This window comes from Pogona vitticeps, chromosome 2 (genome assembly GCF_051106095.1).
Source record: "Pogona vitticeps strain Pit_001003342236 chromosome 2, PviZW2.1, whole genome shotgun sequence".
In the NCBI taxonomy this organism is placed as follows: Eukaryota; Metazoa; Chordata; class Lepidosauria; order Squamata; family Agamidae; genus Pogona; species Pogona vitticeps.
In genome coordinates this window covers 59066376-59092155 of record NC_135784.1, presented here as the reverse complement: position 1 = coordinate 59092155, position 25780 = coordinate 59066376, and positions in this window count along the sequence as shown.

Here is a 25780-nt window from a genome sequence, read left to right as displayed (position 1 = left end):
ACACCCCTGCCCATGCACCCCACACATATGCACAGATGCCCGCACACCTGCCCGCACACACACCCCACCTGCCCCCGTCCACCCGCACAGATGCCTGCCCACATGCACCTCCCGGCCACCCCACGCACGCATGGACAATGTCCACACCCCCGCCCTACTGCCCACGCATGGGCTGAAGGCAACGGGCTGGACAAAACGGCAACATGGGCCGGATATGGCCTGTGAGCCATAGTTTGGGGACCCCTGACTTAGACAAAGGACAAAATGGTATCTCCTCTCTTCCACATACACTGAAATTGATCGGCATGGCAGCTGAATCTGGCAACAGGACAGTGTCTTCCACTGTAACACACAGCAGTAGGAGACCTTTGGGAGTTGGGGGCGAAGGCAGGCCAATATCATATACAAGTTTTCCTATCAGCCATTCCTTCTGCCAGCTCCATCAGCCTCACTCGACCCAGTGGTACTACCTCGGAATGTCATGGTTCAAACGCCAACACTTTTAGGTAAAACTGCATTCCAAGACGTTGTCAAAGTCTTCTAACACTGTATTCGCGAAGGACATTGTTACCTCCAGTCTAACACTGAAGGCCATTGTTACGTCCTGTGGTGTTCATGTCCACACTATAAGAATGTAGGGACTGAAAAAATGGTTTGCATAAGGATCCTATGTTGTAAGCCGCCTAGAGTGGTCGAAATGACTAGATAGGCGGGGTATAAATAAATAAATAAATAAATAAATAAATAAATAAATAAATAAATAAATAAATAAATCCACCTACTCAGGAGGACAAGGTCAAGGGGAAAGGAAGTTAATGCAGGAAAACTGACTTATCACAGCTTTCATGTGAACAAAATCTATTGGGGGGGGGGGAGAGAAGAATCACATCATCCACTCTTTTCCCCCTCTGAGGTGCTCAGTTCCCAAACAGCCTTTGAAGGAGGAGTACTGGCTTGGTCGGCAAGCTTGAAGAATACATTTAGAAAGGATGGCAAATAATTTCAGAATCGGAGAACAGCAGCAGATGAGAGCTTTAGCTACAGCCAGCAAGCTGAACAATTTATGTTTTATAATATCAGATCTGTTTAAGATTGAATTTAGACAGAAATCTTGAAATTTTCTGGCTTTACATCTGGGAGCGAGCAGGCAAGAGAACACAAGCCTCCTATTTATAGCGCAGTGCCTAGAGAGTGGAACATTGTAAACCAATTTAGGTCTTTCAGATGACAGGAACTCTATAAAATGTCAATCCTTTTTATTTACTATCTGCCACTGCCCGCTGGGCATAGAAATCTATGTCAAGAGGAGACTCCTCTTCCGTGATAGGATCAAAGAGAGACACCCTGCTATAAATATGATGGCACATTGTCACATTTGTCATGGTAAATACAGCATGGGTCTCAGGATATCGGAATGTTTGCTCGGCTTTCTTCCCAGTAGGGTTGCCACCATCCAGTTCTCCAAATCTGGGCAGCTCCGTTTGCATGCTGGACAATTTGCATATAATTCAAAATGAATTGCATAACTTGTTGCACTGTTTACCGGCACTGTCACATCCCCCAATTTTCTGGATTCAAATATATATATATTCCATATATATATATATGGAAGTGAGAAACCGGGACAGAAAACGGATCCTGTTGGCGAACCGTGCACTCTGGCTCAGCAGTCTCCCTTCCTGAGCTAACTGAACTGGTCTTGGGGTGGCGTTGGGGCCCCCTCAGCTTGTTGTACTGGGAGACATCAACATCCATGCCGAGGCAGCTGTGCTGGCTGCCGATCCGTTTCCCGACTGAATTCAAAGTGATGGTTCTAGTATATAAAGCTCTAAATAGCTTGGCCCCCAGCTACCTCAGGGACTGCATCTCCCTTTATGAGTATTAAGATCATCAGGAGAGGCCTTCCTATTGGTCCTGCCTCCCTCAGAGGTGCGTTTGGGGGAACACGGGAAAGGGCCTTCTCTGTCGCTCTGGTGGAGTGCCATGTGTAGGGCACTGGACATGGAACTTGGAGAGGTGAGTTAAGATCCCTGGTCATTTACAAAGTTTACATTGGGCTAGTCCCCACCTCTTAGCCAAATATATTTTACACGGTTGTTGTGGGAATAAGAGGGAAGAGGAGACCATGAGAAGAAACCATTTATATCACAGCAAGGCCTAATCCAGTGTGGAAGATCTATAGTACACCCTTTTCTACTACACTCCCATCTGTTGTATTCATTTCTTTTCAGTGCACTTTCTACACTCCAACTCTCAGCAGTTGCTGTTTTGTTCTATTTTGGAGCCTCATTTTGCAGTGGTTAAAATGCAGCCCTGCAACCAAAACTCTGCTTACAACCCAGGTTCAATCCTAGGCGGCTGGCTAAAGGTTCACTCAGCATTTCATCTTTGCAAGGTTAGTAAATTGAATACCCAGCTTGCTAGGGGGTCAATCTGTAGCCTCCATAATTAAATTGTAAACTGCCCAGAAAGTTCTTTAAGTGCTATGGAGCTGATATATAAGCAGCATGCTTTGACTCCTTTGGATCCCACTCCAGTACTGAATAGAATTCCTAACAGAGCTTGGGGAAGTTATTTTATTTTATTTATGTATTTATGTATTTATGTATTTATGTATGTATTTATTTATTTATTTATTTATTTATTCATTCATTCATTCATTCATTCATTCATTCATTCATTCATTTATTTGGAGTGCAACATCCAAAACCTCCTGGCCACCATGGCCTCCTCCCTACTTTATGATCTGCATTATTTGTTTGTTTGTTTGTTTGTTTGCCACCCCATTAGTGCTCTGCACTATTCTAGGCGGTTTACAGAAGTTAATAATATATTATAATAATAGTATATTAAGTGAGCTGCACCATTTATTATTATTCCTAATAAAAAGTATCATGGGCAATCTTGGCTCCATTCTCGTATTTGTTGGTGAACCCTGTGTATAAAAGAAAGCCACTGTTTTCTTCTTGAAACAAACAGCTCCAACCTCCTGCCCAAAAGCAATCCTTTTGATATTGATGGAGAAACAGGCCACAATCTGAGTGCAGAACTAGACCCTGATATGATATATGACGTCTAAAATTGTGGGAGTGTTGTTTGCCCAGACCTTGAAAAGGAATCCTTTCACAATGGCTCCACTCTCTTTAGTCCCTTGTTCCTGAATAGGCAGAAATGGGATTTGTCACTGTTGTGCCATTTGACTGGAGAACTTTTGAAAGTTAAAAATAAATTGCACCTGTTAAAGTCATTGGATGATATTGCTCTTTCCCTTGAATGTCTGCTTTGATCATGGCATTCTGAAAAGCATCACTTTCCCTCCTCCAAATGGCCTCATTCTCTCTCTCTCTCTCTGTGCCAAAGTGCAAAATGTTTAACACCCACAGTGCCATTTGCCTTGGCATGTGTGGAGTTGACCAGTACAGAGTCCAACAAGAAGTACAAAAGTGGGAATGCTTGATGCTTATAAATCCACAAGATTAAATTATTAAAAGTGACAGCTAGGGACAGTCATGCCGGTCTCTTTTTAATCTTCCATATCAGATAATGCAAATAAGAGAAGGGCAGGGGATCATTTCTGCGGATCACCACATTGCTCTGATTTTGTTTTTTAGGGACTGCAGGGAATCCTAAATAAAACCTGTGCCTTTGAAACTTAACACAAGGATCTCATATTTCAGATATGTAAATTCCTTTTCAAATTGTGGGTTACTTCTGCACTGTTGCGGTTAGGTGCTTTTGAGTCAGAACCAACTTACAGCAACCATAGCAGGGTTTTCAAGGTAAATGAGATATTTAAGGATTGGTTTCATCAGTTCCACTCCCCCAATCAGTTTCCATGGCCAAGCAGGGATTCAGATCCTGTTTTCCATGTTCATGGCCCATCACTCTATCCACTACACCATATGCAGGTATTTCCTATATGGTACTCATGACAGGGCCACTTACAAAATGGTAGAATACAGTTTGGTAGCAACTAGTTGCAAATAGGTATTCATTATTCAGTCTTCCAAGAAAGACTGAATAATGAATATAAAGTGTAACTAAATTGTATTCCCATTAGCAAAGGAATTAATATAAGGAAGCTTTAACTCTTTTTTGTAGTGTGGTTGAAACCTTACCACACTAAGGTGGTTACCTTACCATTCCTTATTGCATGGCTGAAATGTTGTAGATTTCTAAGTTTTGGTTATTTTATGATTTCTTGGTCTTTACTCATTTGCCATAATGCTTCTTGGATCTCAACAGATGGGAAACCCTGATATCTGAGCGTTCAGCCTGGCGGCATGCGGTACATCACGGCCTCTCCCAATTTGAAGAGACCCTTGTCCAGCAGGCTGAGGCAAAGAGGCAGTCACGAAAGCAGCAAAACCAGGGAACTAGACAGGGTACAGATTGGATTTGTCTTCAGTGTGGAAGGGATTGTCACTCTCGAATTGGCCTCTTCAGCCACACTAGACGCTGTTCCAAGTCCTCCATGCAGAGCACGATACCATAGTCTCTCGAGACTGAAGGATGCCTATGATGGTGACCCTGTCAATCCAATGTTTTTTTTTTTTTACGTAATTAACCGTTGCCAGTAGGTGGCACTTGTCTCTTAACAGAGAAGAGAGGAGAATTTATTTGGGTGTTTGGGGCACAGATAGGTGAACTTTCCATTCAACTCCTTATGCTTCCTTTTGCACTAGTCCAATAGGACTCACCACCTTCTGTATCCTATTTTTATTGTGACCTAGTCATAGCATGCCTTTGAATCCAACTAACCTCCCCCAGTGAACTGCTTTATTCTATAGCTCTTAAAGAATGTAAGACAGATATTAGCTGTTAATACGTCTGCGACTGGCCTGCTTCCTTCTTGACGTTTAAAAAAGGATTCAGAGGGCTCGGCTAATACTCTATCCAATTTAAGAAGAGGATTTAATGACCCAGTTTTATTGCTTACTGGCTGCCCTGAAGGCTGGATCTGAAGACTGTGTCAAAACCTACAGAAATAGATTGAAACAAAAACATTTATTCCAAAAGCTCTTATTTCTTGTTAAATGTCTCAGTCCCAGTTTGGATTATTGCATTTATTATATCTACACCTATATCAGCTACCTATATATGTCTTCATTTGTGCTGCAAATTCATTCATTCTCGTATATGTAGTCTTAATATTATATTTCAAGATTTCACACACTGGCTTCCTCCACATGTGCTGGACTGCAAGTTCTATGATCCCCACACAGCAGACTGAAATAGTTTCCCATGTAGGGACTTTGAAATTGTAGTGTAACACATCTGGAAGACATCAGGTTGGAGAAGGCTAATGTCAGTATCTTACTTTTCTGTGTTGGCTCAGATAAGTGAGGAGTGTTTGCAACTTGGACACCACTGAAACACTCTTAAAAGCACTTCATCACAATCACTGAAACCCATAATCACAGTATGCCGGTGGGATCAAAGTCTGAGCTACAAAAACCTGCCAGAATAGCAATGTCACTATATGATTCAAGACATCCAGAGAGTATCCATACATCCACCATATCACTTGCCACTGAGAAGGTTCTGTCTCTCATCATCATCACGAGCCAGGCCTTCACATCTTGTGGGACATAGAGCTAGCCCTTCTTTCTAACATTGGAAAAGAGGCAGCTTCATGCAGGAGGAGGTGATTCTTGGGTACCAGCAGCTTATGATCCAAGCCGAAATATGCCCCCTGCCACCATTTCAAGGTAAGGTGCTCCAGACCTGGGTCAGAGCATTGGTCCCCCATGCCTTTGAAAGCCCTGAATCAAAGACATTTGGGGATTTTTTTTTTGGCAGTCCTCAACTTTGGTTTGAGACTGTGCGGTGCAGACAGGAGAGGCATAGGAGAGATGCAGTATGAACTTGGGGTGCCTGCCCATTTTCCCCCTTTCTGCTGCATTCTGAATCAACAGCAGTATCCAAAGAATATTCAAAGGCAGCCCTATGTAGAACATCTTAGAGTAATCTAATTAGGCTGTTAAGGTGACAGACTGAAAAGGTAGAGCCAGCTACACATACTGTACACCATATGGCCAGGTGGCACGTTGCCACCTTAGGAGGGGCACCATGGTGGATGTCTGAGTCTCCCACCAGGACAAACCCTGTGGCAGATGAATGGTAGCAAGGAAGGCTGCCAAGAGCAGCTGCCTGTCCAGGCTTTCTTTCTGAGGAAGATGCATAGAGGGAAAGATTGGGCAGAAACTGGCCAGGCCAAAATCGAAGGCATCCTCTGCTTTACCTTTCTGCAGCTGGGGTGGTTCTCCAGAGAGCCAGCCTGATGAATCTCTCTTATTCTGAAGGGTTCCCCAGAGACAAAGATGGTGAGGGCAATGTGGGGAGGGGTGTGTGTGTGAAGCCAAGAGGGTACAATTTGTGCTGCTTATGCTGAGGCAGATGTTACCATAACCAAGCCTGAATTTTTCAGGAGTGGGCACAGCTGACTATTCTTGTACCAGTTTTCTGCATGCAGGGAGTTATTTTGTGCAGGAGAGCTTTCAGTACTGTAACCCCTTCTTTGCATTACTTTTCTGAATATAGACATTGCATCAGGAAGGGTGGCCCAAAAGCCGCTTTGGCTCCCTTGTTGGGAGAAATGCGGCATATAAATTAAACTAATAAATAAAATGGTTCCTTGCTTGCTTGTTTACATCCAGTTCCATGCACTTGATAGCCTCACAGGCCCTGTTTTGCCTTATAATACTCTTGGTGTCCAATAACTTCTATTGTCAAGATACCGTTGACTATTCTATTCATGGAAGCTCGTGACTTCAGTGTCATGATGGCAGTGAACCTCACCTGGATTTTATCCAAATCTTACAGGAGTTATCTAAGGTGCTATACTATATCTTCCAAATAGGTTCAGCACCTTGGATAGCTTCCCTGAAGTTTAGAGTCAAACCTGGACAGATGTACTGCTCTTGTGAAACTGGAGCCATCAGCCTCTCCTGCTGCCTGTGGTAAAAATGCCATTGTCTCCTTGGAAATGGATCTTCAAGTGTTAATATGCAATTGCCATTCTGCTAGGTCCCATCCCCATGCCTGGTACATTTTATATAAAGCTGTGGTCTAGATATTGTTTTCCGTGTATCTGGGGAAGTAGACCTTAATCCACAAAAGGTTTACACTGAAATACATTTGTTCATCTTAAAGGATCTGTGTTAATTTTGCTTCTGCTTTGTTTCTGAGGTTGCTGGTAGAAATAGTGTAGATTGCTAGGTGAAAATGAAAAACTCTACCAACTGATCATTCTCTGACTAATAGCATGTCTTTCCTCTGTATTGCCTGGTTAACAGAAATCTATTGATTCAATAATCATTGTTCATATAAATTAGTGTACATTTATCTTGGTTTAGATCAAATGCAAAAGCAAGGAAGCCTTAATTAGTTGAAAGCTCTAGCTCTAGCATAAATATAATTATTTTGGATATTTAATGAGAATATACTAGAATAAAGGTAGTAATTGTGTCCTTAGTAAAACCAATTATAACTATAATATGATGGCACACCGACTTTTCCATGAACCCTCCTCCATCTCAAACAGAAGATCCATCTTAGGGCTGATTCACAAGGTTTGCACTGTATTTAACTTAAGCTTTCAACAGTAAGTGAAGTTGTATGTCACAAGATTAATTGTTCACTGTATGGAGACCAAGTAAAATAGTTGCCATAATCCAACAATGAACTATACTGGACTATTAAAGAATAACTTACTTTTTCATTACTCTCTTCAGCTTCTGTAACTTAACCTTCTGAAATCTGGGCCATAATGTTATGAACAAATAGACCACCAGTTCTTGGAACTAGCTGTTGCAGGGTGCTATATTTAAACTCATCTCTGGGTTATTTTTGATACACTATGGAAAAAAAAAATCCCAGGCCTACTTCCAAGGTGCTTTCCCATCTTGGCTTGATGTGCCTTCTCTTACGCACTTTTTCAAGCAGGCAGAAAAGGCAGTTTGTCATATTATTCTTTAAAAGGAATTAAGCATTTCTTAAGCATCAGCATTCCCACTGCTTACCATCTCTTCCCTGTGTAACATTTCTGATTTGCCCATTTCATAATGCAGCTCGCAGAATTCCTCAATCTACATGTCTACTACCCATGTCGACTGGGGATTCTGGGTGTCATAGTTGAAAAGGTAATTATTCCAAGATCTAGCTTGATACCGAAGGCTATTTGGGCTCAGAAATGGCAATCCAAACCTCTTTGTTATTGCGGTCCTACTGACTTTCCCTACTCCTGTCCTAGTGCACCACCCTGACTTCTCTGTAAGATTTAATTTATTTATTTATTTATTTATTTATTTATTTATTTGATTTATATCCCGCCCATCTGGTAAGTCGGTACCACTCTGAGCGGCTAACACAAAAGGTATACAATTATAATAACATAAGTACAAAATGTCAATAACAGAACATAGTAATCATAAATAATAAATAAGAAAAGGAGAAAGAAATAATTTAAATTAGCTTAGATGCTGGCAGGAGGGAAGGCCTTGACATAAAGCCATGTTTTTAATTGAGTTTTAAATGTACCCAGCGAAGGGGCCGCGCAAATCTCAGAAGGGAGATTGTTCCAAAGGCGAGGAGCCACCGCCGAGAAGGCCCGGTTTCTTGTCTTCTCCCTCCGGGCCTCCCTCGGCGTCAGGCTCCTCAGCCTCACCTCCTGGCTCGCGCGGGTGATCCGGGTAGAACTTGGTGGGTGAAGGCGTTCCGCCAAGTATCGAGGTCCCAAACCGTTTAGGGCCTTGTAAGTGAGCATTAAAACTTTGAAGTCGATACGGAAACGAATGGGCAGCCAGTGCAGTCTAGCCAGGATGGGGGAGATGTGATGATATTTTCTCCCTCCAGTGAGGAGTCTGGCTGCTGCATTCTGCACCATCTGAAGTTTCCGTATCAGCCTCAAAGGTAGCCCCATGTAGAGCGCGTTGCAGTGATCTAATGTTGAGATTACGAGTGCATGTACTAAGGTAGTGAGGGCCCCCGTGTCGAGATAGGGCCGCAGCCGGGCAATCCGCCAGAGATGGAAGTAGGCGGAGCGGACGACCGACGTCACCTGTGTTTCCATGGTGAGCGTCGGGTCCAAATGTATGCCCAGGCTGCAGACCCCGCTCGCCGGGGCCAAGGTCGCCCCCCCAAAAGAGAGAGGGCCAACCAGGCCACCAACTACGGGGGGCCCCACCCTCAGGACTTCCGTCTTGTCCGGGTTCAGCCGCAGGCCATTTACCTGCATCCATTCCAGTATAGTCTCCAGGCATCGCTGGAGGGTCAGGACGGCATCACCTGCAGTTGGCAAAAAGGAGATGTAGAGCTGGGTGTCATCAGCATACTGATGACACATCGCTCCACACCCCCTGATGATCCCCGCTAGCGGCCTCATATAGATGTTAAATAGCATTGGGGATATAATCGATCCCTGCGGAACCCCACAATTGGAGCTCCACGGGGCTGAGACATTCTCCCCAAGCTGAACTCTCTGGGGGCGGTCCTCCAAGAAGGAACGGAGCCAGGCTAACGCCAGGCCACTGATTCCCAGCTCGGAGAGCCTCCCCAGGAGGATACCATGGTCGACGGTATCAAAGGCCGCCGAAATATCAAGGAGGACCAACAGAGACGTTTTGCCCCTGTCGGCCTCCCTCAGCAGGTCATCATACAGGGCGACCAATGCCGTCTCTGTCCCGTGGCATGGCCTGAAGCCCGACTGGAATGGATCCAGTGCATCTGATTCATCCAAGAGCGCCTGAAGCTGGTCTGCCACCACCCTCTCCACCACTTTGCTCATGAAAGAAATATTGGCGATGGGCCTGTAATTGCCAATTTCGTCCGCCGCCAAACTAGGTTTCTTTCGTATGGGCCTAATGAGTGTCTCCTTGAGGGCAGATGGGAATCTGCCCTCAATGAAAGACCCATTTATTATTGCTGTGGCCCATTCAGTTGTTTTCGGCCTGGCTGCTTTGATTAGCCAGGCCGGGCAAGGGTCCAAGGAGGAGGTGGTGGCCCGAAAGCGGTCAAGCACTCTGGTCACAGAATCAGGCGTTACTGGCTGAAAAGAATCGAGAGTAACCGGGCAAGACGGAGCGCTGGACATCTCAGCTCGATTCACTGTGTTCAAAAAGGGAGAGAGCTCCCGGCGGATGGCCTCCACTTTAGATTTAAAAAATGCCGCAGATTGGTCCAGTGAAAAACTAGGGGGAGGCCCATCTCCCGGGCCAACTCCGGATAGGTCGCGCACTATACGGAAAAGTTCCGCCTGCTGGTTGGATGCTTCGCTTATCCGGTTAGCGAAGAATGATCTACTGGCAGCCTTCACCTTATTCAGGTAAAGGTTAGTTGCGACCTTAACGGCTATCCAGTTATTATCCGTCGGATTCTTCCTCCATCTACGCTCTAGCCTTCTCCTATTTCGCTTCATCGCCCGGAGCTCCTGGTTGAACCAGGGCGCCGGGCGAGTTCTGCGCCGGAGAGGGCGTTTGGGCGCGATCGTGTCCACTGCCCGGGTGGCAGCAGTGGACCAGCTGTCCACCAGGACGTCGACAGGAGCGCTAGCCAGGTCAGCGGTAATCCCTCTCATGGCATCCTAGAAGCCACTCGGATCCAGTAGTCTTCGAGGGCGGGCCATAGCAATAGGCCCCTGCTCCCTGCGTGGGGGGAGAGCCACTGTGAGGTTACACTTAATCACTAAATCACAGACTATTCCACGTGGCCAGAGATACCATGCAATCCATTTGTATCTCCTCTCAGAAGGTTGTGGGAACTGCCATCAGTTCCCATCTAGACATCTAGCTTTGGCTTTTGTTTTAGACATCCACTCTGGAACAGCCACAATGGAGTTTCCTCTGCCTCCTGCCAAAGTTTGTGTGTTTCCACAGAAGACAAATTAGCCAACTGATGACAAGTTCGCGAACTGCTTTCTTCAACATGTCCATTGGGCTCTGTATCAACTGCAAGCACAGCTGGCTCTGTGAACAATGCAGTACCTCTTACATAACTTTCCAGGGTTGACTGTCTTTTAGGCTGTGTTGTACAGTGTGCCATGAGCTAAGCATAACAATAGAGCTGAGCTCATTTTGCTATATATTCCCCCACTTCCCTCAAGAAGTGTGACGTTCAGGGGGAATACCAAAGGGTTCCATTTCCTTTTGGACGAGTGAACAACCTATAGACATCCTGTGATATCTTCTGATCTATCAGTGTGTGTATAGAAAGAGACAAGTGCCCAAACAGTGGTGAGATAGCACTTCGTGGTGCCATGGTTTCACTGCAGCACTGCATTGAGACTCTGCTCATGATCTGAGTTCAGTCCTGACTGGCTCAGGTAGGCAGCTCAAGGTTGACTCAGCCCTCCATGCTTCCAAAGTTGGTAAATTCAATACCTAGCTGCTGGGGTGGGTGCAATGTGTAGCCTGTATAAGTAAATTGTGAACCATCCAGAGAGTGTTCTAAGCACTATGGGGTGGTATATAAGCAGCACACTGATTTTTTTCCTCTTTAATATTCACCACGGGACGTGGTGGCGCTGTGGGCTAAACCGCAGAAGCCTGTGCTGCAGGGTCAGAAGACCAAGCAGTCGTAAGTTCGAATCCACGCGATGGAGTGAGCTCCCATTGCTTTGTCCCAGCTCCCAAGATAGATAAATAGGGACCACCTCGGTGGGAAGGTAATGGCGTTCCGTGTCTAAGTCACACTGGCCATGTGACCACGGAAGATTGTCTTCGGACAAACGCTGGCTCTATGGCTTGGAAACGGGGATGAGCACCGCCCCCTAGAGTCGAACATGACTGGACAAAAATTGTCAAGGGGAACCTTTACCTTTACCTTTAAAGCAGTTCTCTGCAAAAACAAGGGCCATTAGACCTCCCTCACCCTAATAAGGCCTCTACGTTCACTGTCACAAACTGGGCCCCTGAGACCTTAAGACACACTTAGGCACTGATGACAAAATGGAGCAGTTCTTACAACTCTCACTTCTCCCACAGCTGACTCAGAAAAAGTTCAGGAATGAAATGATAATCATCACTTTGTCCCTCAGATTTACAAGATGGTGTCTTTTATATTATATTGTTTTTAATATCTTGCAGATTTGATGCTCATTATTTCTTGCTTGGAGTACTCTAAGCAGATGTTCTAAGATCTTGCAGATGATGTTGTTTACTTCTAGACCTCAAACGATTATCTCTAAGTACAGGAAAGAAAGAGATTTTAATTAACATGCAATAAGCTATCCAGTGCATAACTGCAACCTTTCTTTAATGTACCATCAAGTTGATTCCCACCTATGATTCCTCTCCCATGTTTTTCTGGTTAGAAAATATTCAGATGTTGGCCTCTCTCCCAAGAGACATAACAAAGGTTCAAACTCCTGGTGCTTCAACCCCTTGAACAGTACCAAATTTTAGTAAAATTTGTTTGAAGCATAACATGGAGGACGAATATTGACTCTTCTCTCAGGAAGCACAATACAGAATCAAACTCCCAACCTATCCAACTCACTGAGCTATCTGGCCAGCTTCAGTTTCCCAAGCAATCTTCAGGTAAACAAAGACCTAAGCTGCCTTTCCAGTGCAGAGGGAATATCAGGGAACATACAGACTCTTTCGATTTTCACAGCTAGGATCACAATGGAGTAATAATGCCATGGCACCATGAGGGTGGCCATATGGTCTACTTTACAGAGGAACCTCCTCCATTTGGAAACATTTTGTGTTTAAAAGATGGTGTCATTCAAATCCAGTTCTGTGAAAATAAACACAGTTCTCTTTCACAGAGGGGAGAGCAAAGGTCATGAACGTGTCCATCAACACTGGACAGCAGACTGAGCAGGCACTCGGGTTAACTGGTGAGATGTATCATGTTTCAATTTAAACTACAGTATGTCTAAATTTACATCTGTACACAGACATTAGATATTACTTTTTATGCAGAACTGGGCCTGTTTTTGTTCCAAGAGAGGTGCTTCATGCTTTTGCTCTTGGTGGGGTGCATGAATGGCAAACTAATGAACACCCAAGCTGCTTTCCATTGAATTAAATTAGTGTGTGGTCCTCCAGATGCGGTTGGACTGCAACCTCCCTCCCCACTGTAGCTAGTATAGCCAATGGCAAGGAATACTTCGAGTTGCAATCCAGCAAGACCTGGAAAGCCACACCTTCTCAAACCATTGATCCCTTTCCCAGTATTGTCTATCCTTATTGGCACAGGCTCTTCAACACAGATCTTTCTTATGGTCACAACCTAATCCATCCTGGCAATGCCAGGGGGTGAACCTGGGACCTTGGCATATAAAACAGTGGCTCTATAGCCTTTCCCAAAGCATTCAGAGAATTTCTTCTTAGGAAACACAGCTGTCATTTACACTGATAAATGAGATGCATAAAAACATGGGGATGGGCACAAGTCGGGGCCAACTCAGCCCTTTGGTTCCAAAAAGGAACTGTGCTCAGGTATGGTCTCAGCACAACCCATGGTCTCTTCTCATTGATTCTTTGGGCATTCTAGGTCTGATCTACACATCAGAAAAGAAGAATTATGGTAGTGTCCTTTGTGGCTTGTACCACTTTAGAGCGCAGGTGGAAGGGCTGCATGGTTGAATGATTTCTCATTCTCTCCCCCCCCCCATCTTTTTTCTGGTTAAAAAAAGTGCGTTACAATGAGGAAAAAAATTGTGCCGCCTGACTGGCAATTCTAGCAGTCTTGATGATCAAAGGCTAGAGATGAATTTAGTCGTGAACTTTTTCTAGCAACATTTTAAGGTAGTTATGTATCTGGTTGTGGAGCCAGGTGTTAGGAGTTTTATTCTCCCTCGTGCTTCCCTAGAGAAGAGCCCGCCTTTGTAGCCTTGGGCAACCTGCACAATCCCAGGTTGAAGATGAATAATAAACTATGTCTGAATAGTTTACATCCCCCCCAAAAAAAACCTGAAAAGGGTTGCCACAGATTGGTATTAACTTGATGGCATGAAATTATTGTTTTCACAGTCTCAGTCAATTAATGTATTTTTTTTCTATATAAGCCCATCTTCATGTGAATGTTAAAATCCCGTTGAATTCAATGGGGATTACATCTGAATGGTTATGCACTGGATTGCAGTGTAACACGGCTGCCAAATCAAGATTCCGTTCCTTCCTTTTTCAGGGCCAAAACCATAATTCAGAAGGCAGGGCCGTTGTGATGTCATCACATGGGTTGGTTCTTGTAATTTCGTGGATAAAGCAAGGATGGAGGAGGAGCTCAGAAGTAAGTCTGGGCTCAGCAATTATGGAAATAAGCATGAGGAGAATCTGGGTAAGGGGCACCAGAACATGAGTCAGCCCTGGCTGGTTGTCTTCTTGTCCTTCTGGCTTTTTAGTGCACAGGTGTATGTGTCAGCTTCTAATTGCAAAACTAGCCATCTAGGGTTGGCTTGGGCATGTTGTGAGAATGGTTGATGGTTGGATTCCAAAAGATCTCCTATATGGAGAATTGGTGCAGGGAAATCATCCCAGAGGGAGACCACAGCTGCGATACAAGGACATCTGCAAGCAGGATCTGAAGGCCTTAGGAATGGACCTCAACAGATGGGAAACTCTGACATCTGAGCGTTCAGCCTGGAGGCAGGCGTTTCATCACGGCCTCTCCCAATTTGAAGAGACCCTTGTCCAGCAGGCCGAGGCAAAGAGGCAGACCCAAAACCAGCAAAATCAGGGAGCTGGACAGGGGACAGATTGTATTTGTCTTCAGTGTGGAAGGGATTATCACTCTCGAAATGGCCTTCTCGGCCACACTAGATGCTGTTCCAAGTCCTCCATACAGAGCACGTTACTATAGTCTCTCAAGACTGAAGGATGCCTAATCTGATTTGAGCCTGAACTTTACTGGAGCTCTCCCAGGTACTGAACCGGGGGGCAGGGTTCAGCACCAGGGATACCTCCTGAAAAGGTCACACAAAAGAAGTGGAATTAGAGTTATCACCACCTGTCACCTGTATATAAATATGCTCTTTGATTTTTTTTTTAACTTCTGTATTTCTTTAGGCTTGCTCATTGTGACTCTGTTAAGGGAAGGGAAGGCTGGATCTTGTTCAACTGTGAAGAAATTCTCTCTCCAGGTGGTTTTAGCCAGGCTCCTTTTCTCCTGAACTCTTTGGTCTGTTGTATGAAAGGTTTAATATTTTAGGAACATTTAGGGACTTGTGTAATTCAGTACCTCTTTGCATTAGTTTAAGTGGGGGACCTTTGTGATCTCCAGTTGGGCAAAAGCAATCTGGGAGGTAGACGAGAACTACATCTGTGGAGCATTATACTTGCAAGTATGAAAGAAATACTTGCATTTTTCAAGTGTGTTTTTATGATTAACTTTACCACACTTTCATGTTGGAGCAAGCTACAAGCTCAAATTAAATAAATATATTTTTAAAAAAACTACTCTAAACAAAAATCACCTGACAGGGAAGAAAGGCAAGAAGTATTGTGATGCTAAAAGCAGTGAACATTTATTTTATGCATCAGCCACAATAAGAAAGTTTTATTTGAGTTTTGTTAGAAGACAAGGCAAACTGCAAGCTTACTATCCGTTTCCCCGCCTTCCAATAGCTCTGGTTTTCCCAAATTTGGAATCCGACTTGGATGCATATGATATGTTTGCTGCAGATCTTGTTGCTTAGAAGTCGATTGGTAAAACGAGGGAGGTGTGAACAGCCATATGTTCACACTGAGATGATGGACAGCACCTTAGCTCCAGCTGCACTGCTCATTAAGGGAAATTGAATCTGCTGAGAAAGAGGAAACTTGACAGACCAGCCCACCTCTTGCCCAACATGGCTGAGACATGCCCCTGTACATCTCCAGCGTTGATTGGTTGTACTGTTTTGGGGTCCTCTTACAGATCCATTTTGGTCCAAGTGCATTGAGCAAACGCCAGCCGAGGGGAAAAGGACCTTGAAGGCTGAATGCTTTCCAAATAGTCCCTTCTATTCCTAGCACAGATAGTTTTCCACGAAAGCTATCTGTTTGTTTGTGTATTGAGCTCCCTGGAAGTAAAAACCACTTGTAAATAAGAGGAGACGCAAGCTCCTTGAATCTGTCCTTTTAGACTTAACTCAGGTAGGAACGGCCAAATACACTTCATCATCAAACAAGAGAGCACCAATCCGGCTGTGAAGGGACAGGTGTGGCCTGCAGGAGTGAAGAATTCTGATTTGAAGCGAAAGGGGGTAAGGAGAAAGTGTGCTGGCTGAATGCCTGGTGCAAACGATGCTCTGCTCCATTCCGTGTACTGAAACTCACTGGACTAGTGGCAGAACCTTAGTTCAACACTAACAATAGGAGACTGTCCTCCATCAGAGTGCAGCAGCAGGTTCCTTTAAGGAGCTCTGGCCAGGCATTGGGGTCCAAGCCCCTCAGTCCTCTAGGTCAGTGGTACCCAACCTTGGGCCTCCAGATGTTATTGAACTACAACTCCCAGAAGCTTTCATCACCTCCTCTGCTGGCCAGGATTTCTGGGAGTTGAAGTCCAAGAACATCTGGAGGCCCAACGTTGGGGACCACTGCTCTATGGGACTCAGAAGGAGTGGTTATGGGACAGCCACTGCTGTACCTGAGAACCTGGCGCAAAGCCATAACTAGCAATCACTGCCCAGACAGAGCTACAGATTAGCATACCTGGGCCTGAGCATGTAGCAGCCATATTAGTTTCGTGCAAAGCCTGCCTGTTTTGTGACTTCCTCTGCTGAGGAGGGGTGGCTGGAAGTGATATATGCACTTGGGATGGGTAGTTTTATACCCTTTCAGCAATCAATACCAATGGACAAGTTGGTATTACCTCTTTTTTTGCATTTTCCCAGCAGCTTTTTCCCCCCTTCAAATTTTAGTACCCTGGGTCAAAGCCACGCTTGACCTGCTAAGCTAGCTGGCTCAGTCCAACAGGCTTGGCTCTGAAGAAGGAAGGAAGACAGATGTGTCAGAATGGCTTATGGTACAAGTTTGTGGTACTTTAACAAGTTTTATTTAGCACAAACCTTTATGGAGTGCAGCCCGCTACCCACCGAGTGAGACTATTGAGTACATTTCAGGTAGTTTCGGAAAAGTCCTCTGCATTGAAAAGATAAAGACAGGCAGCTATTTGCATGTTTCCTCTTGCACATTTTTTTATAAAAAGTTTGTGTAAAATATGGAAAGTACATTAGAAATCCAAGGCAGCCAGAGGTGTGAAATTACAGAGGAGCCTGAACCTGGGATTCATTTCAGAAAAATAGAAGCAAAATCATCCACTCTTTCCAACTTCAAAGTCACTAATTAAATCATCAAAGGCTATATGATTTAGAGGTTTGTTTCTTTAGTTGCATCCTGTTGCAAAGTTTTGAATATCTGGTAAAATTATCTTTTGCTACACAGTAGAAACACAGAGATTCACAGAGAAGAATAGCTTCAAGTCCTCCCTTCTCATTGACTGGCACTTAAAGTCTCATTAACTCATTCTGAGACATTGGTAGGAAAAGGAATAAAAAAAGATCTTTACTTACAGTTGCTTGAAATTACAGAGTTGTGCATGCTGCTTTCTTTATTGCACACATGGTCATTAACCAACCAAACAGATCACCAGCAACCAAACAACTGTTACCAACTGTGGCGTCTGCCCAGGTCATAAATATTCATATGCTATCTGCATAGACCAATGGGAGTGCTGGAGGGGCGGAGTCACAAGATATAAAAGACTCAGCAGCAGGAGGAGGAGTTTAGAGAGGGAGTTAGTCAGAGGGAGTTAAAGAGTTGGGAAAGTTTTGGAGTTTGGGCAGGAGAGTGGTGGTTGAGAGGCAGCCAAATGTGCAGCTCAAAGGGCTCTGGGCGAGTTTTTTGTTCTATTTATAAGACCGATTCACAGGAGCCATTTTCACCTCAGAGCCACTTCTGCTAGTCAGAGCAACCCTTCTACCTCAGAAGAAGCTCAGATTTCCAGTGGCATGTTGCTTCCCTCATCAGGCAGCCTGTCTCCCCCACTGTACACTGACCACACAACAGTCTCTGCATCTCAGTTCAGACCTCCAGTGTGGCATTATTTGGGGAAAGGCTTTTCTTTCTCCCCAGGTGATGAGCAACACCGGGTGTCAGGTTCCCTGGCATGAGCCACTGCTGGAATTTTCCACAAGCCAGCTGCTAAAGGGCACTTTCCTGAGGGAACCTCCTTTGAGTGTGTATAACTCGGCTGTTGAAAATCCACCAAACATGGACGGACTGCAGAGGAGAGTCAGGGGAAGCTTCTCTGTAATTTTGGTGGCTCTAGGTGGTGCAGGGGCGGGGCATCATGGGGCTCCTGAGCTTCCAAACCAACCCAATTCAATTTTTTTCAAAAGTTCAGGAAGTATGTGATTCATGGACTTCAGAGGACCACAAACTACAGTGAACTGCTATTTTGCTGGTTTATGTCAATTTCTACTCCTAGCCCTAATTCACTAACTGCGCCATCTCATTGTCCTATCCAGCGAGCCAGTGAGCAAGAGAGAGAGAGATGAATGAAAGCCATTTAATAATAAAATGGAATTTTCAGTTCTTTAAATATCTGCAAACTGATTCTCTCCTACAGATAAATATATAATTAAAAATATCTGATACAAGTTTAAGTCTATGACATTGGTGCGGGTAAGTAGCAATTCACATTAGCTAAGCTGAAAGTAAATGGCAAATTCCAAGGATTTAAATTCTTGCATGCATTTCAAAAGGTTGTCCGGGTTCTGTTTCAGGGTCTGCCCTGTGTTATGTAATTGCAGCCATCCAGATTTCTAGATCTGCTAGTCCAGTGTTTCCCAACTTTTTCAGTTTCCCCCTTTTATGACAGCCAAGTAACCAGCAACCCGCTTCCATATTTGCCTAAAAGGCATTTTATCAAATAAAATAAAATAAAATAAAATAAAATAAAATAAAATAAAATAAAATAAGAGAGAAAGTGTTCATTGGTCCATGATGCCCAGCAGCAACCATCTACTCTGTGACAGGAGTAACCCTGCCACACACACCCAGTCAGTCTGGAAATATCCTTGCCCTTTCCTTGCTCTTCCACAAAGTAGGCCGTACAATGTGCCAATTGTTTTCCAAAATAAACACTCTGTGCTGCTCTTTCAGTGGCAATAAGCATCAAGCGCAACCCCAGAATTGACCACTAATTGTGCCAAGATTAGCGGCATTCATGGGCATTATGATTCAAGGAGAAGGCTCACAACAGATGAGGTTTTTTTAATGGTCCCTTTCTTTCATTCTTTTGAAATTTAGGGCTTGCTCATCAATGTGCCTGTAGACCAAACAAACATCCTCATCTGTGCAGTGAGAGGTGAAGTGGAGAGAGACAGTAGTGACAATCTACCTCCTTCCAGCATCGTTGGAACAACATGTTTGTTAACTGGATGGAGGTTGAGATGGGGGGGAAAGGAAAAATGAAACAGAACAAAAGGATCAGCTGGCAAACCTTTTGATATATGGAGGCCACGGCTTCTGATTAATTATAGACACGATGGCAAGGTTTCTCTCTCTCTCTTTATCAGAAATGCACAGCCAGCTTCCAATTGTCACAGGATTCCTGTTCAAGCCAAAGTTGAATTGGAGTCTGCTTTGAAGTCCAGCCTGAAAATTAACAGGGAGTGAACAGAAGGACTTTTTTTCATTGGCTGCTAGTGCACAAGGCATGGTTGGTGATGCAGAAAGCACAGCAGCCCGTGCTGAGCAGTGCCAAGGGCAAAAGTCAGTACGTGCATGTATACACACACAAACACACATGCATGGATGGATGCAGGCAGGCTTGGCAGTTCAATAAAAAGCCGTTTAGACATCCACATATAGAAGCAGGCAGGAGAACTGGTTATTGCTCAGGCACTGCCTGCCCTCCCCTTCATTCATCCACTATGGAGCTCAACTTTATCTGACAACAATGCCCCTCTTCAGAACATTCATTTTTTAATTTCCTTTCTTCTCCCCTTCCCAACACACAGTAATAATCGTCTTGTGCCATCAAATCAACTCTGACTCATGGTGACCCTTTCCAGGATTTTCTAGGTAAAGAGTACTCAGAAGTGGGCTATTGTCCCCTTCTTCTGGGGGTGTCCTGGGACTATGCTGCTTGCCCGAGGATACATAGGCTGGCTGTAATCATAGGAGCCATAGAGGGGAACTGGACACTCAATCCAAGGCATAAGGCTAGGATTTCAGCAAAAGGCCAACAGAGCCCTCACCCTGCACCTCTTGCCATCAGCTTCCACTGCCTTTCTTGCTCCCTCCTTTCAAAGGAAAGGAGTTATTGTCAACCCTATGGGCTGCAGTCGATGCTTGGAAAAGTTGGCAATTCCCAGAATCTCCCAGCTAGCATGGGAGTTGTGTAAAAATAAAACCCCACAAAACCATACATATGCTGCTGCTGCTGTTTAACATGGAAAGGAACTCCAGCAGCCAGAGAGGGAAGGTTATGTTTTTTGAGGGTGGGGTGTTAATGTTTTTCACAGCACCTGCCAATGCAATCATGAAAAAGGCCTGCAAGGGACCTTGCTGACCTTCCCTCTTGGCTGGGAGAGTGGGCTGTATCATTCTCTTGCCATCTCTCACTCATCCTGAACATCATAAGAATTACATGCATGCAGCCAGTTACCCGCGGGCTGCTTCTGATCAGCTCATCAATGTGTGCTGGCAACAACAACTTGGCCTGCTGGGTGTAAACAAGGACGTAGGAGCCAAAAGAAGACAATAGGACATGCCCATTCTTCCAAAATCTACATGGTGGAATTTGCTCGTGGGCAGCCTTCACTTGGTGCCTTGGCACCTTTGCTTCTTTTCAATACAGTAAGGAACTCTTCAGGTCTAGCAAGGTTTATTATACAATTCCTCAGGAGTCAAACCTCCTGTTTAGAAGGTTGCCAGTTTATTCTGCTTCATAGCACAGCTGAGAAAAGTTGCTTTTTCGGGTAACACATCTTGGAACAGATCTTGGAACAAGACATTTTATAAGGAACATCTTGTGCCTGTCGTTACTTCTGGCCAGCCAGGTTGCCATTATTGGCACTCTGATCCCACAGATGGCCCACTACACTGAGATTACCAACATGAGGGGCTGTTGTTCCCCTTAAGGCCCGAAAAATAAGGGGAAGTTCTTCCTGCTTCTGTGCAGTGTCCATGTCTGATACTGTAGCATGCAAATATTTATAAAAATGTAAAAAGCAGAACTAAAAAGGACTCCCCTCATCACTTCTGAATGATAAGTGAGTGACAAACTTGAAAAAATCTGTAAAATGATGCCAAATGTACTTTAAAAGTACAGTAGGACCCCCATATCTACTAGGGAATAGTTCCAAGCCCCCATGGATACTGAAAACCGTGAATAATAGCGGATGCTATATATATAGCATGGTAAAAGAAAAAAAAAAACAGAAATATTATTTTCACATGCATTACCAAAACTAGCCACTAGAGACCGCCAGAGATCAAACTATGTACTCTTTACTAATAAGTACTTATAGCACAGTCTCTGGCTCCCTGTAATGGCCAGTTCTGGTAATACATGTGAAAACAGGGTTTCTGGATTTTTATTTTATTTTACTGTAATATTTATAATATTTCAGACCATGGATAAGTGAAACCGCAGATACTGAACCCATGGATAAAGGTGTACTACTGTAAGTGTGAAAGTAAGTAGGCGTTCCTTGTTACATCTAAGTAATGTAGGTGCTACTCATTACATCTAAAAAGTAATTTTCTAATAATTTGTCATCCAAAATTAATTCTTACAAGCACCTACAGTTATGTAAAAAAGAAAATACATCTTCTTTGAATTCTACATGATTAAAATCATCTGGTCCTTAGCAAGTGTGAAAATTAGGTAAATACACCTCAGAGTAACAACAACACATGACATATTATTCCATGTCATGATTCATTTCACAAAAATGAAGCCGAAATGGAGTCGCCATGTGTGAAAAATTAAGTACATCTTATGATTCAATAGCGTGTAGAACCACCTTTAGCAGCAATAACTTGAAGGAACGTTTCTGTATGACTTTATCAGTCTCTCACATTGTTGTGGAGGAATTTTGGTCCACTCTTCATTACAACGTTGATTCAGTTCATTGAGGTTTGTGGGCATTTGTTTATGCAGAGCTCTCTTGAGTTCCCACCAAAGCATTTCAGTCAGGTTGAAGTCTGGACTTTGACTGGGCCATTGTAACATCTTGATTCTTTTCTTTGTCAGTCATTCTGTTGTAGATTTGCTGGTGTGTTTGGGATCCTTGTCCTGTTGCATGACCCAATTTCAGCCAAGCTTTAGTTGTTGAACAGATGGCCTCACATTTGACTCTAGAATACTTTGGTATACAGAAGAGTTCATGGTCGACTCAGTGACCGTAAGGTGTCCAGGTCCTGTGGCTGCAAAACAAACCCAGATCATCACCCTTTCACCACTGTGCTTGGCAGATGGAATGAGATGTTTGTACTGATGTTTGTACTGATGTGATGATGTGATGTGTTTAGATTTCACCAAAGGTGGAGTTTTGCATTATGGCCAAACATTTCCACTTTGGTCTCTTCTGTCCAAAGGACATTGATCCAGAAGTCTTGTGGTTTGTCCAGATGCAACTTCACCAACCTAAGCTGTGCTGTCATGTTCTTTTTAGAGAGAAGAGGTTTTCTCCTGGCAACTCTTCCAAACCTTCAGTCTTTTTCTAATTGTGCTTTCATGAACTTTAACATTTAACATGCCAACGGAGGCCTATAGAGTCTGATATGTAACTCTTGGGTTTTTGCAAATTCTCTGAGCATTGCATGGTCTGACCTTGGAGTGAATTTGCTTAGATGTCTACTCCCGGGAAGATTAGCAACTATCTTGAATGTTTTCCACTTGTTAATTATCTTTCTCACTGTAGAATTTGTTTCCTCCTTGACACACACTTGAATGCTTCAAATCACCAAACTGCTAAAATTTCAGCTTTTGCAGAGGAAACCACACTGATGATCAGTTATTTGGTTAATTCTTAATTCCTATGGAAGCAGTAAGAGTGTACTTAGTTTTGTAAAATAAATCATGACATGGTGTAGCATGTCATGTGTTGTTGTTCGAGGTTGTAGTTACCTAATTTTCAGACCTGCTAAGAACCAGATGATTTTTATTATGTCCTGATACATAAAACCATAGAATTTGAAGAGGGTTTACCTTCTTTTTCACATGACTCTATGTTATTTGTAATGTTACTTCCAAGTTTTGTCCTACAATCTCCCAGCCAGCACAGCCACTGCTTATAGTGGAGGGATTAAAGTATAGCCTTTCAATCATACCTTGAACATCACTTCTTAATGGCTCTGCTATTTAACAATGGAAAAAACTTTGCTAAATGTTATCTACAGTACTTATGAGTCAGCATTACAGAAGTTTGGCATTTGGGACAAGGTAAATAATTATTTCCCTTTGTCTTTGGGGGGGGGAAGATATTGCTGGATAATAGAGTGTTATATTAAGTTGTGTAGAATCTCCATTTTAACTCTATTTCCATCTTAGTGCAGAAAAGCAACATTCTGTCGTGAAGGCAGTCAGTGAAATAACTGTTACTAGAGTGTGAATAGTTAAATTAAAAACCACAATATGACTTTGTTCAATCATGTCAGGTTTCTTGTTTAAACACGCTCAAGGGGAGAGGCTTTCAAAACACAACTTGAATAGTTTTAAGCATGTTCAGGGCAGAAAGGTCTTGGTTGCTGTGAACCACACTCCTAGGGCTCAGGTAACAGATAAGAGTTGCTTGTCAGCATGCAAAGAATTTTCCAAGCACACGTGCTTCCTGTGCTAGCTAGGTAATGGGTTTTGTGCACCTCTTTGGGAGTCTGCTTCCTCTGGTCCAGAGAAAATATAGAGCTGGGAAACATTCCTTCCTCAGATGACAGCTTCCAAAACCTTATTTTAGGGAATAGGATGGGGGGGGATAATTCTAAGGTCTGAGAAAATCCAGCTGCTCACTGGAGCTGTTGGATCAACATTGGGTCTGCTACCCAACTTCATCATATTTCCACTTTTGCTGACTTGGAGGAGCAATGGGAGGTTAGGATGGGTTGAACCCCACTGGCTAAACCATAGCGCTACGTCGTGCAGCTCCATGTGGGAAACACGATGCTCCCTATAACTCAGCACTTATATAACCCAGCTCTGAACTTTTATTACCATGAGTGGGGGGTAGCCTTGGGTGTAAACTTTTGCTTTTGAGGCTTTAGAGCATAGGTTCCCAAAGTGGTCTATATCAGTGGTCCCCAACTTTGGGCCTCTAGATGTTCTTGAGCTACAACTCCCAGAAGCCTTCATCACCATCTCTGCTGGCCAGGATTTCTGGGAGTTGAAGTCCAGGAACATCTGGAAGCCCAAGGTTGGGGACCACTGATATAGACCACTTTGGGAACCTATGCTCTAAAGCCTCAAAAGCAAAAGTTTACACCCAAGGCTACCCACCACTCGTGGTAATAAAAGTTCAGAGCTGGGTTATATAAGTGCTGAGTTATAGGGAGCATCGTGTTTCCCACATGGAGCTGCATGACATAGCGCTATGGTTTAGCCAGTGGGGCTCAACCCATCCTAACCTCCCATTGCTCCTCCAAGTCAGCAAAGGTGGAAATATGATGAAGTTGGGTAGCAGACTCAAGGGTCGATTTCAACCTGCAGGGGGTCCACGTCAAAGAGAAAAAAATTGATGTAAATGGGGGGGTCTACATGAACGGATCCCATTAGGCAGATCATAATAAATATTTAGGCAATCCGTAATTACACCAAACAGATTCTTTGTACATAATATTTCATAATATTATTTAGTTAGGTACTATATACTATCTGTATTGTGGTATGCTACATTCATGTGTAAGTTCGTAAAATTATTGGTAAAATTTTATGGTAAATGTCGGTGTGTTGTAAATGGGATTGATGACATTTTGTCATTTCTCATTACTGAGCTATACGGGCACACACATTGGGCATGTACGTACTTGTTTAGACTTGTATCAAAGCTTTGCACAGACTTGTTTGATTCATCCTATTTATTGTATTAGTTGAATGTTTGTATTATTTTATTCTTATTGTATTTTAATATTGTGTACTTTGTCTTGTTGTTGTTAGCTGCCCAGAGTGGCATGGCTGCCAGATGGTGTGGGGTATAAATATAAATAAATAAATAAATGAATGAATGAATGAATGAATGAATGAATGAATGAATAAATAAATAAATAAATAAATAAATAAATAAATAAATAGGAGTGTTAGAGACGTTCAGTTGCTTTCTGAGTTTTGAGAAGAAAAGTGGCTTAAAATACGTTCAAAAATATAGATAGAAAATAGGTAAAAGTCAAGTGAATCAAAAACATCTTCTTTATGAGTGCCTTAAAAAGTAAGTACAAAATTACTTTTGTAGTTGTTACAATTGCATCGGGAGTCTACGGAAAACAAATAAGTCAGCAAGTGGTCTACGGGGCAAAAAAGTTTGAAAACCTATGCTTTAGTAATCATCCATGTACTCGCAGTTACCACCTCTGCAAGAACTGCTGTGGTTTTATTGAAACATTGCTTTCAGAGCACCGGTGACACAAAAGGAATCCATCAAGATTGGGGCCAAAATCCAGCTGGTTTGCATAGTCATGTTAAGAGCATTTACACAGATTGTCTGCTATCCACCTGATCTTCCCTTGTTTGTACAGTCAGAGGTGCAATCAGGCTCATAACTCATAGCTTTGGGAAATCGGGGGGGGGGACCACAAAACATTTGCACTATTGCCCATATGTGCAAAGTAAACCCCAACAGGATTCTGGC